Raw genomic sequence first — 21,443 nt, forward strand, 5'->3', positions numbered from 1 at the left:
TCTTTTTAATTCCTCAAATGCCACAGTGTGTTCTTGTGTCCAAGGGAGGACTTTAGTAGAAGCTGCCTCCTGTGTTGTCAACTGTATTAGGGGCTTGGCTATGTAAGCATACTGGGGAATCCACTGCCTGCAATATGAAGTGAGGCCAATGAATGCACGTACTTCCTTTTGTGTCTTGGGCTGTGAAAGGCCAGAAATCAATTGAATACGTTCTGGTGTCAGTCGCCTACCCTCCTTGGATAGCAAGTGCCCAAGGTACGCCACTTGCTGTTCACAGAATTGTAGCTTCGAAGGGGACACTTTGTGCCCCTTGTCAGCCAGGAAGTGTAAAACCTTGAGTGATGCATTTTCACAGTCAGTTTCCGATCTTGCAGTGATGAGAATGTCATCTACATACTGTATCAGCGCTGTAGTGGTAGGCATATGAATACTGTCTAGTTGTCGTTTTAGTGCCTGACTGTAGATGCTAGGACTCTCCGTGAAGCCCTGTGGTGCTCTTGTGAATCTGAAGCTGCGGCCTTTTAAACTGAAACCGAAAAGATATTGGCTGTCCGGATGTATTGGGATACTGAAAAATGCGTTCTTCAGATCGATAACTGTAAAGAACGTAGCCTTCGCATCAATGGCAGTCAATAATGAAGAAATGTCCGGGACCACAGGGTACTGTGGCACCACACATTTGTTTAATTCTCGCAGGTCCACAACTAATCTATAGACAGGTGATGTATTGGGATCAGTTCTTTTAAGAATAGGAAGAACAGGTGAATTGCATATGTTTGAATCTGTTTCTATCACCACCCCTTGTGCGATGAGTTCATCGATTATTTTCAGTAACCCTACTTCAGCCTCAGGTGGGATTTTGTATTGTCTAATCCGTGGCAGCACTACTCCTTCCTTGAGGGTGACCTGGTGTGGTGTAATGTTCATGAAACCTATGTCAGTCGGGCCTTGTGCCCATAGGTGCTGTGGTACATTTTGGAGCCTGATGTCAATATCTTTCATTACAAAATGACCCTTGAAATCACGTAAATACAGTCGCACTCCTTCTGGCGAGCAACAAATAATTGCTCCCAGTTCTTTTAATGTTTTTATACCAAGTAAGTTTTCTGGACATGATTTAGTAAGCAGTAAGTCTGTTGTATGTATTAATGGGCCAACTCCTAAAGAGACTGGTTCTGAAACCTCATTAATAATAGGCTTTCCTGAAAAGCCCAGGGATATACTCTTTGAGCCCGAGAGGGGTGCCCCTGGAACCTCGGAATGACTGATGGTAGTTCTACTCGCCCCAGTGTCAATCAAAAACTTTTTATTTTGTCCTAGTAAACGTGCATGTACATAGGGACCCGCTTGGTCCACAGGAACTGGAATAAGGGGCAAGTCGAATTCCCTCTCTGGGCTGCTTCATGAATATGCTTGGTATTCTGGATAGTTATTTTGAGCGTGCTCATACATTTGTGTTGTGGCGTGGGCTGGTGCAGGTGCATGGACAAGTTGCGGCGGCGGTGGAAACGTATCTGATGTCTGATGTGTGTTATTTTCTTTGGGAGGATAAGGACGTGGCTTTGTTTTACCTATAGCTATATTGTGTTTCAGGACTGCACATTCATTTACGAAGTGGCCTGGCTTCTTGCAATAATTACAGGTCCCATTAGTTTGTTTCGTGCTATTCTTGTTCGTGTTTGTGTTTGCCGGTGTCGATTGGGCCACCAGCATCTTCATCTTTGTGTCTTTCATGCGTCTCTTTTCCTGGTCGTGTTCTTCTCTAATTCTGTTCTGGTGGTATTGTAACATCTGTAACATTTGGGACGGGCTGTTTGCTTGCCAAGTACTCTCAACCTTCAGTACCCTATACTTCACCTCTGGTAGGGAATTTTCTACTAGTTCGCTCACGAAAAGATGGGGATATGAATCGCTACCGGGCTTAAGGCCACTATTGATAGTGAAACACTTCTCAAACCTAGAGTAAAAATCGCTAGTGTCCTCGTATGGTTTCTGTTTACAGGCTGAAATAGCATCCCAGTCTTCCTTTTTGGTAATTAATAATCTGGGCAAAACTTGTACAAGGAGTTCAGGTAAGTCTTTAGCTCGGGGACCCAGACCAACCCCCGGGCCTCTTGCTTCTTCCTCTCTTTCCAAAAGATCCCAGCTGATCTTTTTCTCTCCCACCTCCCAGTCCTGTCCTTTAAGCTTCTCGTAAATACCAGCAGGCAATAGTACTTTTAATAACTTTAGAATGTCAGTATATGTATATTCTCCTAAGCGAAGAATGTCTTTTAGTTCTCGGTGAAAACCCCCCGGATCTTGATCATGGGAGGGTAAATTTTTTTTCCTTTCCAGTATCTCTAATTTTGACAAGGGGGTGTAGACATACACCCGTTGCAGTTCATTGTTTGCATCCTTTACAGGATGAACCTCTCGTAGGGGGTTCAGCTTGTCGTATGACTGTCCCTTAACCTGTGGTGGAGCGGGAAGCAGGGACCTAGTCACGTATACTATATATTTGTGTCGCTGATCCAGGATGACATTAATCAATTCAGTACCCATGTTCATCCACCTGTCTAGAATTATGTCGTCTAGCAACTTATACAATAGACCAGGACCAGAATACTGACTCTCATACAACGTGATCAAATGTTGGACCATGTAAACACCAGCTATGCGTTGTTCGTTTGGTGGGAGGCTCAAGAACGTTTGTGCTACGATATCATTATTATATATATCATATTGGGATACCCACAGGGTGGCTGACCGTGCTAATTCATTTTTGGTCGGGGTGAGGGGCTGATCGTTACCTAACCATTTATTCACCGCTTTTTCGGTGATTTGGAACAAACTTTCAAGGGAATATCTTTCTTTTATAGCCGTTCCCTGTTTACGGTGATTGAGGCCCTTGGGCCTTTCGAATCGCCGGGCATGGCCCACATAATGTATTCTGTCTTTGTCCCCTGCTTCGTCATCAGATGATAACTCAGCCTTTTCGTTTGGGCCTCCTTCGTGTGACGCTATTATTGCCTATCGGATTTTGGTCAACATGTTGTCTGTCTGTCCTGATTTATCATGCTGACCGGCATCTATGCGATCACTCCAACCAATATAACAACGGTCCACGTCCCCGTCACCTTCGTCTTTTTCCCTGATCAGACAGTTAATTAGGAAGCGAAGGATATAGTTCTTAATAATTACTTTTCTATTTTGTACAGCTTCTGCTATGCACTCAGAACCTTCCCCTGTTCTTATGAATGTGTACATTTTCTTTAGATGTTTATTCATATCTGGTAATTTTTCCAAATCTGCGACTGCTCGTCTAAGCCGTAGTGAAAACACGAGCATTCTGCCCTTTCCTGGATCTGGGTCATATATACATTCGGAGATGTCTACTTTTACTGTCGGCCCCCCTCCTGATGTTGCCCCGGATCCTCCCTCCCCGCCGTCCTCGAGCTCCTGGAGCTGTTCTTGCGTTGGGGGTGCAGGGAAAAATCCGTCCACGTATGCTGGTGGGGATTCCTCTAGGTAGGTGTTAATGAACGTGTCGGATGCTGTTTGTTTTATTTTTCGGGGTACTTGCGGTGGCACTCTAATGGGTCTTTCTACTGGGGCCACTTTTGCTAGTTCCTCTGAAAGGACGGGATAAATACCAGCAACGACAGTATTTCTTTTTCTTTCAGTCTGCTCTCTTTTTACCCGTTCCCCTTCCTCCTGTATTTTCTCTTCTTTGGCTTTTTCGGACTCCTGTCTACTTCTCTCTGCTTTGTGGAACTCTTTCTCTGTTCTTCTATGTGACTCCTTGCGCCATAACTCAATGGCATCCTTCTGAGCAGGTCTAGATTTTCTCTTCCATATCTCTTCCTCTACCTTGGTAATGCATTCCGCATCCCACGTTCCCGTGATGGGCCATCTATACTTTGTCTCTAAATCCTTCGTGTAATCCACCCATAGTTCTAAAAACAACACGGCATCTAAACCATGCTTACAGTACATGAAATGTCCAGGTGTGTCTCTAGGCGGAATGTTAACTGGTTCCTCTAGTACACCTTTTCTGGTACATATCTTACGCAGTTTCGAAAATAACGGCATGTTGGAATGTAACCGAAAACAAAAATCACAATGACTCAAAAAACAAAAATCACAATGAAACAAACTTACATAAAAACCTGACACATTCAAACCTAACTGAACCTGACTAAGACAATAACATTCATACAGTTATATCGGTGCACCTGAATACTTGGACTTTAATACTTGATGCATGCTCTTGAACATACCGGTCTCACAAGTGAGACACGTCTTTACCGTGTTCATTAAATGAACCCGTCTTTATTGCAACCCCCATGAAAAAACTCACCGGGAAGCAGAACTTGAACTTGAACTTGAAGGCCTCGGACACTTGACGCTGCGCAGGGAATGGCGTATCTTAGGTGGATCTCTAGAAACCTCGGACACAGCTCTCTCGCAGGGTGGGCTCTGGGTCGGGACGATCCGCAATCCTCACCGCCTCGTATGGATGCCTGGTCGCAGTCCGTCTCCTTCGTTGGCCTGAGGGAGTTGGCAGGAAAACCCGCGACGTGTACACTTGAAGTCCGTCACGGCTGTGGAAGGGGGCAAAACTGGACCTTCATCTCCGGCGCGTGGGAAAAGAGATTTGTCCCTGTTCGGGCGCCATTAAATGTCGTAAATAAAGTATTACGCACTCAGAATTTCTATAATATCAATATGATCATGCATAAAGCAAGAGGCAGAGTCCGTGGTATCAGGTTCAAAAGGGCTTTATTCCAATAACTCGAGTTATAGGGAGAATAGTTCCATCACCACAAGGGATCAGGATCAGAATTCTCAAAATATTCTCAAACTTTATTCACAGAGTACAGTATATATACATTGTAATAATATACGTAAGCAGGAGTGCTTCAGGCGGAGCAAGAAAGAATGAGATAAGAGCATGTGGGTGTGTAGGTAGGCGTGAAGGTGGGCGTCCACTTGATGATAATAGGTGAGTGTCATAGGTGGGTGGATGCCTGGAGGGGGTTGCGTGATCAGCTGGAACTTTACTGGAACTTTGCCTTACTTGTGCTCAACTCGAGCATGACGTGTAACTGACGTGGGGAAGGGTTGCTGTGCAACCGGGGAGTCTGGAAGTGAGGCCTTCAGTGTCAGGACGACCAGCACATCTTGTATTATCTGATATCTAAAGTCTGGGGTAGGGACTGATCTGTGACATAGGTTGCCCATCACGAAGAGCCAATGTGGCATCTATTTCTTCATTTACTGCGTGGGCCTTACACGGGGACTATGGGCTTTTCACTGACGTGAGCTTTGCAATCACGCAAAAAGAGACAGAAAGGCTAGGCTCTCTTCTTTGCAGATGGGTCGTGTTTATTCCTCCTTCTCCAGGCAGGAATGTGTTTCATTAGGAGTAAGCAGATAACCGTGCTCAATACTGTCTCGGCACCTCGGACAGGGGCCCTTTGGCTGAGGCCCAAGTGTGCAAGGCCAAGGATACGCAGCTGCAGCTTTCAGAGCGTTCTGAGGCCTGAAACCTCTTTTCGGCTCTGGCTGAGCCACAATAATGGGCTTTCATGAAAATGCGGGAAAACATGATGCAAAACGTGTGGGCCTCAGTGCAGATTTGTCGTTTCTCTCATGGGAGACTGGATGATGGCAGGCCACGTTATAGCATAAGCATCATGATAGACAGGCCATGGAGGGGAAATGCATAGGTTACATGCATGTGCACATGAGCGACGGGGAACACACGGGGACACATAGGCCTCATAATATTTTAATTTCCTCAAGTATTAGACTGGTGTCCCTGAAGCTAGCATTCCTGAAACCTGTATCCACAGCATCCAGGCATACCAGTGTGAAACAGTTGAAGTAGTCAGTGTTAGTGTGTTTTGTCCTCTACATGAAGTCCTTGCATATTGCAACTATGAATAGGGCCTCCCTCTTCTCCTGTCGGCATCTTCAGCAGAATTAGGGTGTACGTGACATCTGGGAACCTCTGGGTCTTTCCTCTGGAGGTTCCAAGCTGTTATTACCATGCAGTAAAATTTGATTCATCCCGAAAAGGCTGTTCATATAGTGCGGTGTGATGTTATATCGGTATTTTTAAAAATGAATTTCCAAAATGTCCTACAGAACTCTTCCATCTAAAGCAAATAATTCAGCAACATAAATTGCCAATTGTTGATACACAGTGGAAGATGACAAGGAGGCTATGGTGGGGGAAGAGGAGGACCTGGGCATCCTTGGCATGGTTCCCCCAGACTTGTTGGTGGTCCCCCAGTGTTACAGGGCATTTTTACTCCCATGAAAGCCCCTCAGGATATAGTCAGCTGCATTCTGGCCCTAAGATCGCTGATGAAGCAGTTCTGGAAGATTATCACTGAGAATTTAGCTGGTACCACCAGAAGGCCACTGTGGTTGAGTTTCAACCTGGTCAGAAGGTGTGGGTGAGGGAGCCAGTGGAACCCCGGGCCGTGCAGGACGGCTGGACAGGTCCATATGAGGTAAAGTAGTGCAAGGGGGAGGTCACCTTGCTTGTGGACCTCCAAACCCCCAGAAACCTTTTAGAGTCCTGAAATGTCAACTGCCTCAAGTCTCACTTTGAGAGGTCCAAGGTCACTCTGCACACAGACAGGGGTGAGGAGGAATACAGTGAACCTTTCCCAGATCCCCTCTCTGGCCCCCCCATTGCTTAGCATAGGTTGGCGGTCTTATCATTCTCATTTGCCTGCTTCTTCTTTGGTGGCTTTCCTTGCCCTGCAGCATCCTCTTGATCTGGCTAATTTATTTATTTCCACTACTCACTTGCTCTCACCAGACCTCAGATTTTTCTCTTTCCCTCATGCACTGCCTTTCCCTTCGCTCCCCACCTGCACCTCTTGGGCAACCACCATCACACCTGTTGGTAAATAAAAACACAAAGTAAACAGCACCTGTATCATTCCACTGGCACTCACATGGATTGTGGCACATGTGCTCATATATGTCATCAGGTTTGTGCCTACCTAGGGAATGACACAACTATTAGGTGTCACGTAACCGCATCCTATTATTTATTTATTTATTTATTGCGGATCCTGCAGAGCATTGGGAAAAGTATTTTGCTTTTTTCATCAGTGCTGTATAACATTGCCAAAAGGTGTTGGCAAAGCAACTAGGTCCCAGAGGCGAGAGCTAGTGGCTTTGCCAATGCTTGGTTCAAAACTGGTTTTACTATAATGCCCTCCGAGGACTCCAGGATATCCCCTAATTGCACAATCCAATGAAACAAAAAAAGAAAGCTGTGCATCCCATCAATTAACATTCTGCTCAATAATGGTTGCAGGAAGAATATCAGAACTAGAAGGCCTGCTTTATTTCATAGAATTAATAGTTTCTTAATTGTAGTGACTATCAAAAAGTTCCTAATTTAAGAGGAAAAACTTACATGGCACATAGGTTTGCATAATTTATGGTAAATGTTTATTAATTTATCGTCAATGACACAATAGAAAGGGATTAGTTCCTCTGAATGCACATATTTTCCCTCACTATTGACCAAGAGAGCCTTATCGTTGAAAGTGTTTTGTTTACAGATATTTCAATAAAACCAAAAGTGAGACACATTTAAATGATGATAAGGTTGGGGGCTGCCATGGCTGGGAATACCCGCGGTATGATAGCTTATAGTATGTCGATTTTGTGGCTGTGACCCAGAGGCAACACAAGGCATAATACATGATCAAGGAGTGTTCTCATCTTACATTGCTGAGATATTAAAAATAGAATCTATACTAGCTATATGAAGACTGGTTCTGAATGATCAATGGCACATAGTGCTTGAGATAGAGTCTAATAGCAAACCAGGCAGGAGAGCTCTAAATTGGTTAAAGATTGATGTGGTGCAATTTGGCCGTGCAAGACATTTATTTCAGACCCAAGTGCATATTATCACTGTAATTTATCTTGAATTTGTTATGAGATTCCTTACTAAATGTATTATGAATTGTAGTGTCTCGTATATGTATGTTTACATGGTTTGATTACACTTTTAGTAATGTACATTTGATATCATTTAAAAAAAACTGTTTGTCTAATGTGCAGGTATTCTTTGATTGCTGCATGTGCATTTAGGCTTATGTTGGGCCCCTTTTTTGTTTTCCTAGTACAGTTTGGGGAGCCTATTTACTTTATTGGCCTTTATGCTATCTGCCCTATGTTAACTTAATTTGGATTATGAGTTGTACTGTTCAGTTTTCTTTACTATGTTATCACTAGTTCACTCAGGCAAGAAGGTCTGGGCTTCAGTTTTCTTTTCTAAAAAATCAGGCTTCCCAAATTGGAGCCAGAAAATGAAGATCATCTTATTAGGTGTCACAAGGTCAGCGGGGAAGGCGTCGGACAAGAGGGTGACTGGTGGGAAGCCCGTGAAATCATGGACCCTATGCTTTTTTCTCACCAGGTAAATGGTCACAAGAAATGATGAATGGTAGGTCTAAAATGGCAAAAGGTGTACATGGGATTTTCAGGCTTGCCGCTAAAATAGGGGACCGTCGCATTAAAGATATGATGCATTTTATCAATCAAGATGTACCTCAATCGCACTCTATGATGTGGGGGTTTGGGGTCATCATTACCATGGTGATTTGCAAACAGAGGAAAATATGTTTCTTAAAAAGTTGCTCTGTTTACCCACTTCAGCGTCCTCTGATCTAATACATAGCAAAGTGGGGATTAACTATCTGACGGACCTAATTGGGCTAAGACCATTATTGAGCTGGAGATCTATATGGCTGAAAGAAGAGACCGCGTTCAACAGAAAAATTATTAAAGACTGTCTCCAACTAGATAACTGTTTAAAGATCCCTTGGCTCAATTATATAGTACAAACTTTTAAGGATCTATTTAAAATAAACATTCTGGAAAACCCCAATGAAGTAATAGAAATGTCTAAAATTGAACTGAAAAATACATTTCTGAGGGAGAGAAAATTTGTACGACAAAAAATTAGTGGGCAATTAACAACTTGCCAGTTCTATTACTCATTCTCAGAAACTGAGGGTTTCCAAGCATATTTGAGCCAGGTAACTAGATCATCACATCGATTTGTCCTCACAAGAATGAGATTAGGCATCGTTCTTCACTTGGTAGCATTTCCCTGTGTAAAAAAGTATTCCGTTTCCCCCTGCCCATGTGATGGACGTACTAAACAAAGTACTCTGCCCTTTCTCCTTATATGTGATTTGTTTCTGAACCTCCGTATTGCTTTCCTTAAACCTTTGTTTAAAAAATATTGCACTTTAACTACAAATGCTGCTATGAGTTTACTGTTTACAATGCGAGAACCTGATATTTGTTTTTATGTTGCGACACACATTCTGAGATCAATTCATGCAAGGAAAAGTATGTTGTTTTAAAGTTGTATTAACAGTCATAATCCATCAATTTAACGAATTGTACTGGTTTTTAACAATGATTTTTAAATGTGCTTTTATGGTTGTTTTATATGAACCGAATAAAGCTTATTGAATTGAATTGAATACTTATAAAAGAGGAACAAAGGAAAGTTTATGGAAGGCTTTGACGATAGAGGACTGTAGGACCTTGATTACATTACGTTACTCTTCCATTAAAAATCATTCAACTGGACTCATTTTGTTCTAAAGTACAATATGGGTTTCACCCAGGTCAAGGGACCACTGAGCAAGCATTAAATGTATCACTCATCATGGGAAAGTACGTCAAGTCCAGGAGCGGTGCCCTTCACAAGGCTTTTATGGACCTCTCCTGTGCCTTTGACTTGGTAGATAGGAGGAAACTATGGGAACTGATGGAGCTTGCAGGAGTGGAATCCCCCCTTGGTGAACCTTATTAGGCGCCCTTCACTGGGGTACTATTACCAGTGCTCGCTATACACAGCATGGAGAGTGTACAAGTTCCATAATATTGGCAAGAGGGGTAAGGCAGGGCTGTATTTTAGCTCCAGGTTTGTTTTTATTTTGAAATTAATGCTTTGGACTCAGCTTGGGGCTCTTTATTAATAATACTCCCAGAAACAGCTATAACCTAGTTCCAGTTATACTTTATGCGGATGACGTGGTTTTAACCCCTTCGCTGCCAGGCCTTTTCCCCCTCCTGTGCCAGGCCTTTTTTTGGCTATTTGGGGTAGTGCACGCTTAGGCCCCTGTAACTTTTTGACCGCATTAGGTAGCCACGCCAAATTTGCGTCCTTTTCTTCCAACATCATGGGGATTCTAAAGGTACTCAGGGTTTGTGGATTCCCCTGGAGGGGTCACAGAAAAGAGCCAAAATACAGCAAAATTTTGGTTTTTTTTTGGAAAAATGGGAAAAACGGGCTGCAAATGAAAGCATCTGGGTTTTTCCCTGCAAATGTTATCAAAAAAGGGTTTGTGGGGTTGAAATCACCATTTTCCCAGCTTTTCGGGGATACTTGACTTTTGACAAAAACCCAACATTCTTTACACAGTTTTGGCATTTTTCTGGGACATAGGCTATTTTTACAATTTTTTGTGCTTTTGACCTCCTTCCAGTTAGTGTCTGAAATGGGTACAAAAGCAATAGTGGATCCTGGAAAGCTATACATTTTCGAAAAGAAGACAACATTCTGAATTCAGCAAGGGGTCATTTGTGTAGATCCATCAAGGTTTTTTTATAGAAACAAACAGTTAAATGTAGGATAAATTGAAATTTAGTTGAAAAAAACAGCCTTTTGTGTCAACGTTTTCACCTGTAACTTCTTCTAATTATGACAGCTCTTTGAAAGCAATATACCGTTGCATCCGCTGGACATTACTGGTTGTGGGGATATATAGGACTTGTAGGTTCACCAAGAACCCGACGAACCCAGAGCCAAAAACTGAGTAGTAACTTGCAATGGGTTTTTATTATGTACCGGGTATATAGTAATTATTCTGTAAAAAAGTGTACATGGAAAAATCGGTATGAAAGACACCTATGTATTTCTGAAATGGGAACATAATATAGAGTTTAGAAACAGTAGATATTTGCACATTTCTGAAATTGGGAATACTCATACTAGCATGAGAATTATCAGTCATTTTTTAGAATGACTTCTTTTTTACACAATATCTTTCATTTGGAAAGCAGAAATGCATAGAAAGTCAATAGATAATAACCGTTCCTTTACAAATCTGAATTACCCTAAGTCTCCCGATAAAAATGGTACCTCACTTGTGTGGGTAGGCATAGTGCCCACGACAGGAAACGGCGCAAAACGCAAAGTGGTCACACCACATTTTCACAATGCAAAATTACCCTTTTTTTGCAAAGTGCCTAGCTGTAGTTTTTGAACCGTAGCTCTGCGGGCACCTTGGGAAACCTAGCAAACCTATACATTTTTGAAAAGTAGACACCCAGGGGAATCCAGGATGGGGTGACTTGACTGCCTCCCACCAGGGTCTGTTACCCAGAATCCCTTGCAAACCTAAAAAATTGGCAAAAAAAACACATTTTCCCCACATTTCTGTCGTGGAAAGTTCCGGAATCTGCGTGGATCCACAAATTTCCACCCACCCCGCGTTCCCCAAAGTCTTACGAGAAAAACGGTACCTCACTTGTGTGGATCGGCCTAGTGCCCGCGACAGGAAACGGCGCAAAACGCAACCTGGTCACACCTCAATTTCGCAGTGAAAAATGACCCTTTTTTGGAAAAATGACTAGCTGTAGTTTTTGAACCCTAGCTCTGCGGGCACCTTGGGAAACCTAGCAAACCTATACATTTTTGAAAACTAGACACCCAGGGGAATCCAGGATGGGGTGACTTGACTGCCTCCCACCAGGGTCTGTTACCCGGAATCCCTTGCAAACCTAAAAAATTGGCAAAAAAAACACATTTTCCCCACATTTCTGTCGTGGAAAGTTCCGGAATCTGCGTGGATCCACAAATTTCCACCCACCCCGCGTTCCCCAAAGTCTTACGAGAAAAAAGGTACCTCACTTGTGTGGATCGGCCTAGTGCCCGTGACAGGAAACGGCGCAAAACGCAACCTGGTCACACCTCAATTTCGCAGTGAAAAATAACCCTTTTTTGGAAAAATGACTAGCTGTAGTTTTTGAACCCTAGCTCTGCGGGCACCTTGGGAAACCTAGCAAACCTATACATTTTTGAAAACTAGACACCCAGGGGAATCCAGGATGGGGTGACTTGACTGCCTCCCACCAGGGTCTGTTACCCAGAATCCCTTGCAACCCTAAAAAATTGGCAAAAAAAAACACATTTTCCCCACATTTCTGTCGTGGAAAGTTCCGGAATCTGCGTGGATCCACAAATTTCCACCCACCCCGCGTTCCCCAAAGTCTTACGAGAAAAACGGTACCTCACTTGTGTGGATCGGCCTAGTGCCCGCGACAGGAAACGGCATAAAACGCAACCTGGTCACACCTCAATTTCGCAGTGAAAAATGACCCTTTTTTGGAAAAATGACTAGCTGTAGTTTTTGAACCCTAGCTCTGCGGGCACCTTGGGAAACCTAGCAAACCTATACATTTTTGAAAAGTAGACACCCAGGGGAATCCAGGATGGGGTGACTTGACTGCCTCCCACCAGGGTCTGTTACCCAGAATCCCTTGCAACCCTAAAAAATTGGCAAAAAAAACACATTTTCCACACATTTCTGTCGTGGAAAGTTCCGGAATCTGCGTGGATCCACCAATTTCCACCCACCCCGCGTTCCCCAAAGTCTTACAAGAAAAACGGTACCTCACTTGTGTGGATCGGCCTAGTGCCCGCGACAGGAAACGGCGCAAAACGCAACCTGGTCACACCTCAATTTCGCAGTGAAAAATGACCCTTTTTTAGAAAAATGACTAGCTGTAGTTTTTGAACCCTAGCTCTGCGGGCACCTTGGGAAACCTAGCAAACCTATACATTTTTGAAAACTAGACACCCAGGGGAATCCAGGATGGGGTGATTTGACTGCCTCCCACCATGGTCTGTTACCCAGAATCCCTTGCAAACCTAAAAAATTGTCAAAAAAAACACATTTTCCACACATTTCTGTCGTGGAAAGTTCCGGAATCTGCGTGGATCCACAATTTTCCACCCACCCCGCGTTCCCCAAAGTCTTACGAGAAAAAAGGTACCTCACTTGTGTGGATCGGCCTAGTGCCCGCGACAGGAAACGGCGCAAAACGCAACCTGGTCACACCTCAATTTCGCAGTGAAAAATGACCCTTTTTTGGAAAAATGACTAGCTGTAGTTTTTGAACCCTAGCTCTGCGGGCACCTTGGGAAACCTAGCAAACCTATACATTTTTGAAAAGTAGACACCCAGGGGAATCCAGGATGGGGTGACTTGACTGCCTCCCACCAGGGTCTGTTACCCAGAATCCCTTGCAACCCTAAAAAATTGGCAAAAAAAACACATTTTCCACACATTTCTGTCGTGGAAAGTTCCGGAATCTGCGTGGATCCACAAATTTCCACCCACCCCGCGTTCCCCAAAGTCTTTCGAGAAAAACGGTACCTCACTTGTGCTGGTCGGCCTAGTGCCCTCGACAGGAAACGGTGCAAAACGCAACCTGGTCACACCTCAATTTCGCAGTGAAAAATGACCCTTTTTTGGAAAACTGACTAGCTGTAGTTTTTGAACCCTAGCTCTGCGGGCACCTCGGGAGACCTAGCAAACCTATACATTTTTGAAAACTAGACACCCAGGGGAATCCAGGATGGGGTGACTTGACTGCCTCCCACCAGGGTCTGTTACCCAGAATCCCTTGCAAACCTAAAAAATTGGCAAAAAAAACACATTTTCCCCACATTTCTGTCGTGGAAAGTTCCGGAATCTGCGTGGATCCACAAATTTCCACACACCCCGCGTTCCCCAAAGTCTTACAAGAAAAACGGTACCTCACTTGTGTGGATCGGCCTAGTGCCCGCGACAGGAAACGGCGCAAAACGCAACCTGGTCACACCTCAATTTCGCAGTGAAAAATGACCCTTTTTTGGAAAAATGACTAGCTGTAGTTTTTGAACCCTAGCTCTGTGGGCACCTTGGGAAACCTAGCAAACCTATACATTTTTGAAAACTAGACACCCAGGGGAATCCAGGATGGGGTGACTTGACTGCCTCCCACCAGGGTCTGTTACCCAGAATCCCTTGCAAACCTAAAAAATTGGCAAAAAAAACACATTTTCCCCACATTTCTGTCGTGGAAAGTTCCGGAATCTGCGTGGATCCACAAATTTCCACCCACCCCGCGTTCCCCAAAGTCTTACGAGAAAAACGGTACCTCACTTGTGTGGATCGGCCTAGTGCCCGCGACAGGAAATGGCGCAAAACGCAACCTGGTCACACCTCAATTTCGCAGTGAAAAATGACCCTTTTTTGGAAAAATGACTAGCTGTAGTTTTTGAACCCTAGCTCTGCGGGCACCTTGGAAAACCTAGCAAACCTATACATTTTTGAAAAGTAGACACCCAGGGGAATCCAGGATGGGGTGACTTGACTGCCTCCCACCAGGGTCTGTTACCCAGAATCCCTTGCAAACCTAAAAAATTGGAAAAAAAACACATTTTCCACACATTTCTGTCGTGGAAAGTTCCGGAATCTGCGTGGATCCACAAATTTCCACCCACCCAGTGTTCCCCAAAGTCTTACGAGAAAAACGGTACCTCACTTGTGTGGGTCGGCCTAGTGCCCGCGACAGGAAACGGCGCAAAACGCAACCTGGTCACACCTCAATTGCGCAGTGAAAGATGACCCTTTTTTGGAAAAATGACTAGCTGTAGTTTTTGAACCCTAGCTCTGCGGGCACCTTGGGAAACCTAGCAAACCTATACATTTCTGAAAACTAGACACCCAGGGGAATCCAGGATGGGGTGACTTGACTGCCTCCCACCAGGGTCTGTTACCCAGAATCCCTTGCAAACCTAAAAAATTCACAAAAAAAACACATTTTCCACACATTTCTGTCGTGGAAAGTTGCGGAATCTGCGTGGATCCACCAATTTCCACCCACCCCGCGTTCCCCAAAGTCTTACGAGAAAAACGGTACCTCACTTGTGTGGATCGGCCTAGTGCCCGCGACAGGAAACGGTGCAAAACGCAACCTGGTCACACCTCAATTTCGCAGCGAAAAATGACCCTTTTTTGGAAAAATGACTAGCTGTAGTTTTTGAACCCTAGCTCTGCGGGCACCTTGGGAAACCTAGCAAACCTATACATTTTTGAAAAGTAGACACCGAGGGGAATCCAGGATGGGGTGATTTGACTGCCTCCCACCATGGTCTGTTACCCAGAATCCCTTGCAAACGTACAAAATTGACAAAAAAAATACATTTTCCCACCTTTCTGTGATGGAAAGTTCTGGAATCTGCGTGGATCCACAATTTTCTACCCACCCCGCGTTCACCAAAGTCTTCCGAGAAAAACGGTACCTCACTTGTGTGGGTCGGCCTAGTGCCCGCGACAGGAAACGGCGCAAAACGCAACCTGGTCACACCTCAATTTCGCAGTGAAAAATGACCCTTTTTTGGAAAACTGACTAGCTTTAGTTTTTGAACCCTAGCTCTGCGGGCACCTCGGGAAACCTAGCAAACCTATACATTTTTTAAAACTAGACACCCAGGGGAATCCAGGATGGGGTGACTTGACTGCCTCCCACCAGGGTCTGTTACCCAGAATCCCTTGCAAACCTAAAAAATTGGCAAAAAAAACACATTTTCCCCACATTTCTGTAGTGGAAAGTTCCGGAATCTGCGTGGATCCACAAATTTCCACCCACCCCGCGTTCCCCAAAGTCTTACAAGAAAAACGGTACCTCACTTGTGTGGATCGGCCTAGTGCCCGCGACAGGAAACGGCGCAAAACGCAACCTGGTCCCACCTCAATTTCGCAGTGAAAAATGACCCTTTTTTAGAAAAATGACTAGCTGTAGTTTTTGAACCCTAGCTCTGCGGGCACCTTGGGAAACCTAGCAAACCTATACATTTTTGAAAACTAGACACCCAGGGGAATCCAGGATGGGGTGATTTGACTGCCTCCCACCATGGTCTGTTACCCAGAATCCCTTGCAAACCTAAAAAATTGTCAAAAAAAACACATTTTCCACACATTTCTGTCGTGGAAAGTTCCGGAATCTGCGTGGATCCACAATTTTCCACCCACCCCGCGTTCCCCAAAGTCTTACGAGAAAAAAGGTACCTCACTTGTGTGGATCGGCCTAGTGCCCGCGACAGGAAACGGCGCAAAACGCAACCTGGTCACACCTCAATTTCGCAGTGAAAAATGACCCTTTTTTGGAAAAATGACTAGCTGTAGTTTTTGAACCCTAGCTCTGCGGGCACCTTGGGAAACCTAGCAAACCTATACATTTTTGAAAAGTAGACACCCAGGGGAATCCAGGATGGGGTGACTTGACTGCCTCCCACCAGGGTCTGTTACCCAGAATCCCTTGCAACCCTAAAAAATTGGCAAAAAAAACACATTTTCCACACATTTCTGTCGTGGAAAGTTCCGGAATCTGCGTGGATCCACAAATTTTCACCCACCCCGCGTTCCCCAAAGTCTTACGAGAAAAACGGTACCTCACTTGTGTGGATCGGCCTAGTGCCCGCGACAGGAAACGGCGCAAAACGCAACCTGGTCACACCTCAATTTCGCAGTGAAAAATGACCCTTTTTTGGAAAAATGACTAGCTGTAGTTTTTGAACCCTAGCTCTGCGGGCACCTTGGGAAACCTAGCAAACCTATACATTTTTGAAAAGTAGACACCCAGGGGAATCCAGGATGGGGTGACTTGACTGCCTCCCACCAGGGTCTGTTACCCAGAATCCCTTGCAAACCTAAAAAATTGGAAAAAAAAACACATTTTCCACACATTTCTGTCGTGGAAAGTTCCGGAATCTGCGTGGATCCACAAATTTCCACCCACCCAGTGTTCCCCAAAGTCTTACGAGAAAAACGGTACCTCACTTGTGTGGGTCGGCCTAGTGCCCGCGACAGGAAACGGCGCAAAACGCAACCTGGTCACACCTCAATTTCGCAGTGAAAAATGACCCTTTTTTGGAAAAATGACTAGCTGTAGTTTTTGAACCCTAGCTCTGCGGGCACCTTGGGAAACCTAGCAAACCTATACATTTCTGAAAACTAGACACCCAGGGGAATCCAGGATGGGGTGACTTGACTGCCTCCCACCAGGGTCTGTTACCCAGAATCCCTTGCAAACCTAAAAAATTCGCAAAAAAAACACATTTTCCACACATTTCTGTCGTGGAAAGTTCCGGAATCTGCGTGGATCCACCAATTTCCACCCACCCCGCGTTCCCCAAAGTCTTACGAGAAAAACGGTACCTCACTTGTGTGGATCGGCCTAGTGCCCGCGACAGGAAACGGTGCAAAACGCAACCTGGTCACACCTCAATTTCGCAGCGAAAAATGACCCTTTTTTGGAAAAATGACTAGCTGTAGTTTTTGAACCCTAGCTCTGCGGGCACCTTGGGAAACCTAGCAAACCTATACATTTTTGAAAAGTAGACACCCAGGGGAATCCAGGATGGGGTGACTTGACTGCCTCCCACCAGGGTCTGTTACCCAGAATCCCTTGCAACCCTAAAAAATTGGCAAAAAAAACACATTTTCCACACATTTCTGTCGTGGAAAGTTCCGGAATCTGCGTGGATCCGCAAATTTCCACCCACCCCGTGTTCCCCAAAGTCTTACGAGAAAAACGGTACCTCACTTGTGTGGGTCGGCCTAGTGCCCGCGACAGGAAACGGCGCAAAACGCAACCTGGTCACACCTCAATTTCGCAGTGAAAAATGACCCTTTTTTGGAAAAATGACTAGCTGTAGTTTTTGAACCCTAGCTCTGCGGGCACCTTGGGAAACCTAGCAAACCTATACATTTTTGAAAACTAGACACCCAGGGGAATCCAGGATGGGGTGACTTGACTGCCTCCCACCAGGGTCTGTTACCCAGAATCCCTTGCAAACCTAAAAAATTGGCAAAAAAAACACATTTTCCCCACATTTCTGTCGTGGAAAGTTCCGGAATCTGCGTGGCTCCACCAATTTCCACCCACCCCGCGTTCCCCAAAGTCTTGCAAGAAAAACGGTACCTCACTTGTGTGGATCGGCCTAGTGCCCGCGACAGGAAACGGCGCAAAACGCAACCTGGTCACACCTCAATTTCGCAGTGAAAAATGACCCTTTTTTAGAAAAATGACTAGCTGTAGTTTTTGAACCCTAGCTCTGCGGGCACCTTGGGAAACCTAGAAAACCTATACATTTTTGAAAACTAGACACCCAGGGGAATCCAGGATGGGGTGATTTGACTGCCTCCCACCATGGTCTGTTACCCAGAATCCCTTGCAAACCTAAAAAATTGGCAAAAAAACCACATTTTCCACACATTTCTGTCGTGGAAAGTTCCGGAATCTGCGTGGATCCACAATTTTCCACCCACCCCGCGTTCCCCAAAGTCTTACGAGAAAAAAGGTACCTCACTTGTGTGGATCGGCCTAGTGCCCGCGACAGGAAACGGCGCAAAACGCAACCTGGTCACACCTCAATTTCGCAGTGAAAAATGACCCTTTTTTGGAAAAATGACTAGCTGTAGTTTTTGAACCCTAGCTCTGCGGGCACCTTGGGAAACCTAGCAAACCTATACATTTTTGAAAAGTAGACACCCAGGGGAATCCAGGATGGGGTGACTTGACTGCCTCCCACCAGGGTCTGTTACCCAGAATCCCTTGCAAACCTAAAAAATTGGCAAAAAAAACACATTTTCCACACATTTCTGTCGTGGAAAGTTCCGGAATCTGCGTGGATCCACAAATTTCCACCCACCCCGCGTTCCCCAAAGTCTTTCGAGAAAAACGGTACCTCACTTGTGTGGGTCAGCCTAGTGCCCGCGACAGGAAACGGCGCAAAACGCAACCTGGTCACACCTCAATTTCGCAGTGAAAAATGACCCTTTTTTGGAAAACTGACTAGCTGTAGTTTTTGAACCCTAGCTCTGCGGGCACTTCGGGAAACCTAGCAAACCTATACATTTTTGAAAACTAGACACCCAGGGGAATCCAGGATGGGGTGACTTGACTGCCTCCCACCAGGGTCTGTTACCCAGAATCCCTTGCAAACCTAAAGAATTGGCAAAAAAACCACATTTTCCCCACATTTCTGTCGTGGAAAGTTCCGGAATCTGCGTGGATCCACAAATTTCCACCCACCCCGCGTTCCCCAAAGTCTTACGAGAAAAACGGTACCTCACTTGTGTGGATCGGCCTAGTGCCCGCGACAGGAAACGGCGCAAAACGCAACCTGGTCACACCTCAATTTCGCAGTGAAAAATGACCCTTTTTTGGAAAAATGACTAGCTGTGGTTTTTGAACCCTAGCTCTGCGGGCACCTTGGGAAACCTAGCAAACCTATACATTTTTGAAAACTAGACACCCAGGGGAATCCAGGATGGGGTGACTTGACTGCCTCCCACCAGGGTCTGTTACCCAGAATCCCTTGCAAACCTAAAAAATTGGCAAAAAAAAACACATTTTCCCCACATTTCTGTCGTGGAAAGTTCCGGAATCTGCGTGGATCCACAAATTTCCACCCACCCCGCGTTCCCCAAAGTCTTACGAGAAAAACGGTACCTCACTTGTGTGGATCGGCCTAGTGCCCGCGACAGGAAACGGCGCAAAACGCAACCTGGTCACACCTCAATTTCGCAGTGAAAAATGACCCTTTTTTGGAAAAATGACTAGCTGTAGTTTTTGAACCCTAGCTCTGCGGGCACCTTGGGAAACCTAGCAAACCTATACATTTTTGAAAACTAGACACCCAGGGGAATCCAGGATGGGGTGACTTGACTGCCTCCCACGAGGGTCTGTTACCCAGAATCCCTTGCAAACCTAAAAAATTGGCAAAAAAAACACATTTTCCACACATTTCTGTCGTGGAAAGTTCCGGAATCTGCGTGGATCCACAAATTTCCACCCACCCCGCGTTCCCCAAAGTGTTACGAGAAAAACGGTACCTCACTTGTGTGGATCGGCCTAGTGCCCGCGACAGGAAACGGCGCAAAACGCAACCTGGTCACACCTCAATTTCGCAGTGAAAAATGACCCTTTTTTGGAAAAATGACTAGCTGTAGTTTTTGAACCCTAGCTCTGCGGGCACCTTGGGAAACCTAGCAAACCTATACATTTTTGAAAACTAGACACCCAGGGGAATCCAGGATGGGGTGACTTGACTGCCTCCCACCAGGGTCTGTTACCCAGAATCCCTTGCAAACCTAAAAAATTCGCAAAAAAAACACATTTTCCACACATTTCTGTCGTGGAAAGTTCCGGAATCTGCGTGGATCCACAAATTTCCACCCACCCCGTGTTCCCCAAAGTCTTACGAGAAAAACGGTACCTCACTTGTGTGGGTCGGCCTAGTGCCCGCAACAGGAAACGGCGCAAAACGCAACCTGGTCACACCTCAATTTCGCAGTGAAAATTGACCCTTTTTTGGAAAAATGACTAGCTGTAGTTTTTGAACCCTAGCTCTGCGGGCACCTTGGGAAACCTAGCAAACCTATACATTTCTGAAAACTAGACACCCAGGGGAATCCAGGATGGGGTGACTTGACTGCCTCCCACCAGGGTCTGTTACCCAGAATCCCTTGCAAACCTAAAAAATTCGCAAAAAAAACACATTTTCCACACATTTCTGTCGTGGAAAGTTCCGGAATCTGCGTGGATCCACCAATTTCCACCCACCCCGCGTTCCCCAAAGTCTTACGAGAAAAACGGTACCTCACTTGTGTGGATCGGCCTAGTGCCCGCGACAGGAAACGGCGCAAAACGCAACCTGGTCACACCTCAATTTCGCAGCGAAAAATGACCCTTTTTTGGAAAAATGACTAGCTGTAGTTTTTGAACCCTAGCTCTGCGGGCACCTTGGGAAACCTAGCAAACCTATACATTTTTGAAAAGTAGACACCCAGGGGAATACAGGATGGGGTGATTTGACTGCCTCCCACCATGGTCTGTTACCCAGAATCCCTTGCAAACGTACAAAATTGACAAAAAAAACACATTTTCCCCATCTTTCTGTGATGGAAATTTCTGGAATCTGCGTGGATCCACAATTTTCCACCCACCCCGCGTTCCCCAAAGTCTTCCGAGAAAAACGGTACCTCACTTGTGTGGGTCGGCCTAGTGCCCGCGACAGGAAATGGCGCAAAACATAGTGAGGTGACATCAAAATTGCCTATCTCCAAACCACCTGGTTTTGCAAGGGGGGTCTCTTGGGTTTTTGGCCCGGTGCACGGCGGCCATCTAGGGAAACCTACCAAACCCATACATTTCTGAAAACTAGACACCCGGGGGCTTCCAGGGAGGTATGGCTTGCATGGATCCCCCAACGTTTCCTAACCCAGAATCCCCTGCAAACCTCAATTTTAGCTGAAAAAATCACTTTTTTCACACTTTTT

The sequence above is a fragment of the Triturus cristatus genome, chromosome 11 (assembly GCF_964204655.1).
Source record: "Triturus cristatus chromosome 11, aTriCri1.1, whole genome shotgun sequence".
NCBI classification, from domain to species: Eukaryota; Metazoa; Chordata; class Amphibia; order Caudata; family Salamandridae; genus Triturus; species Triturus cristatus.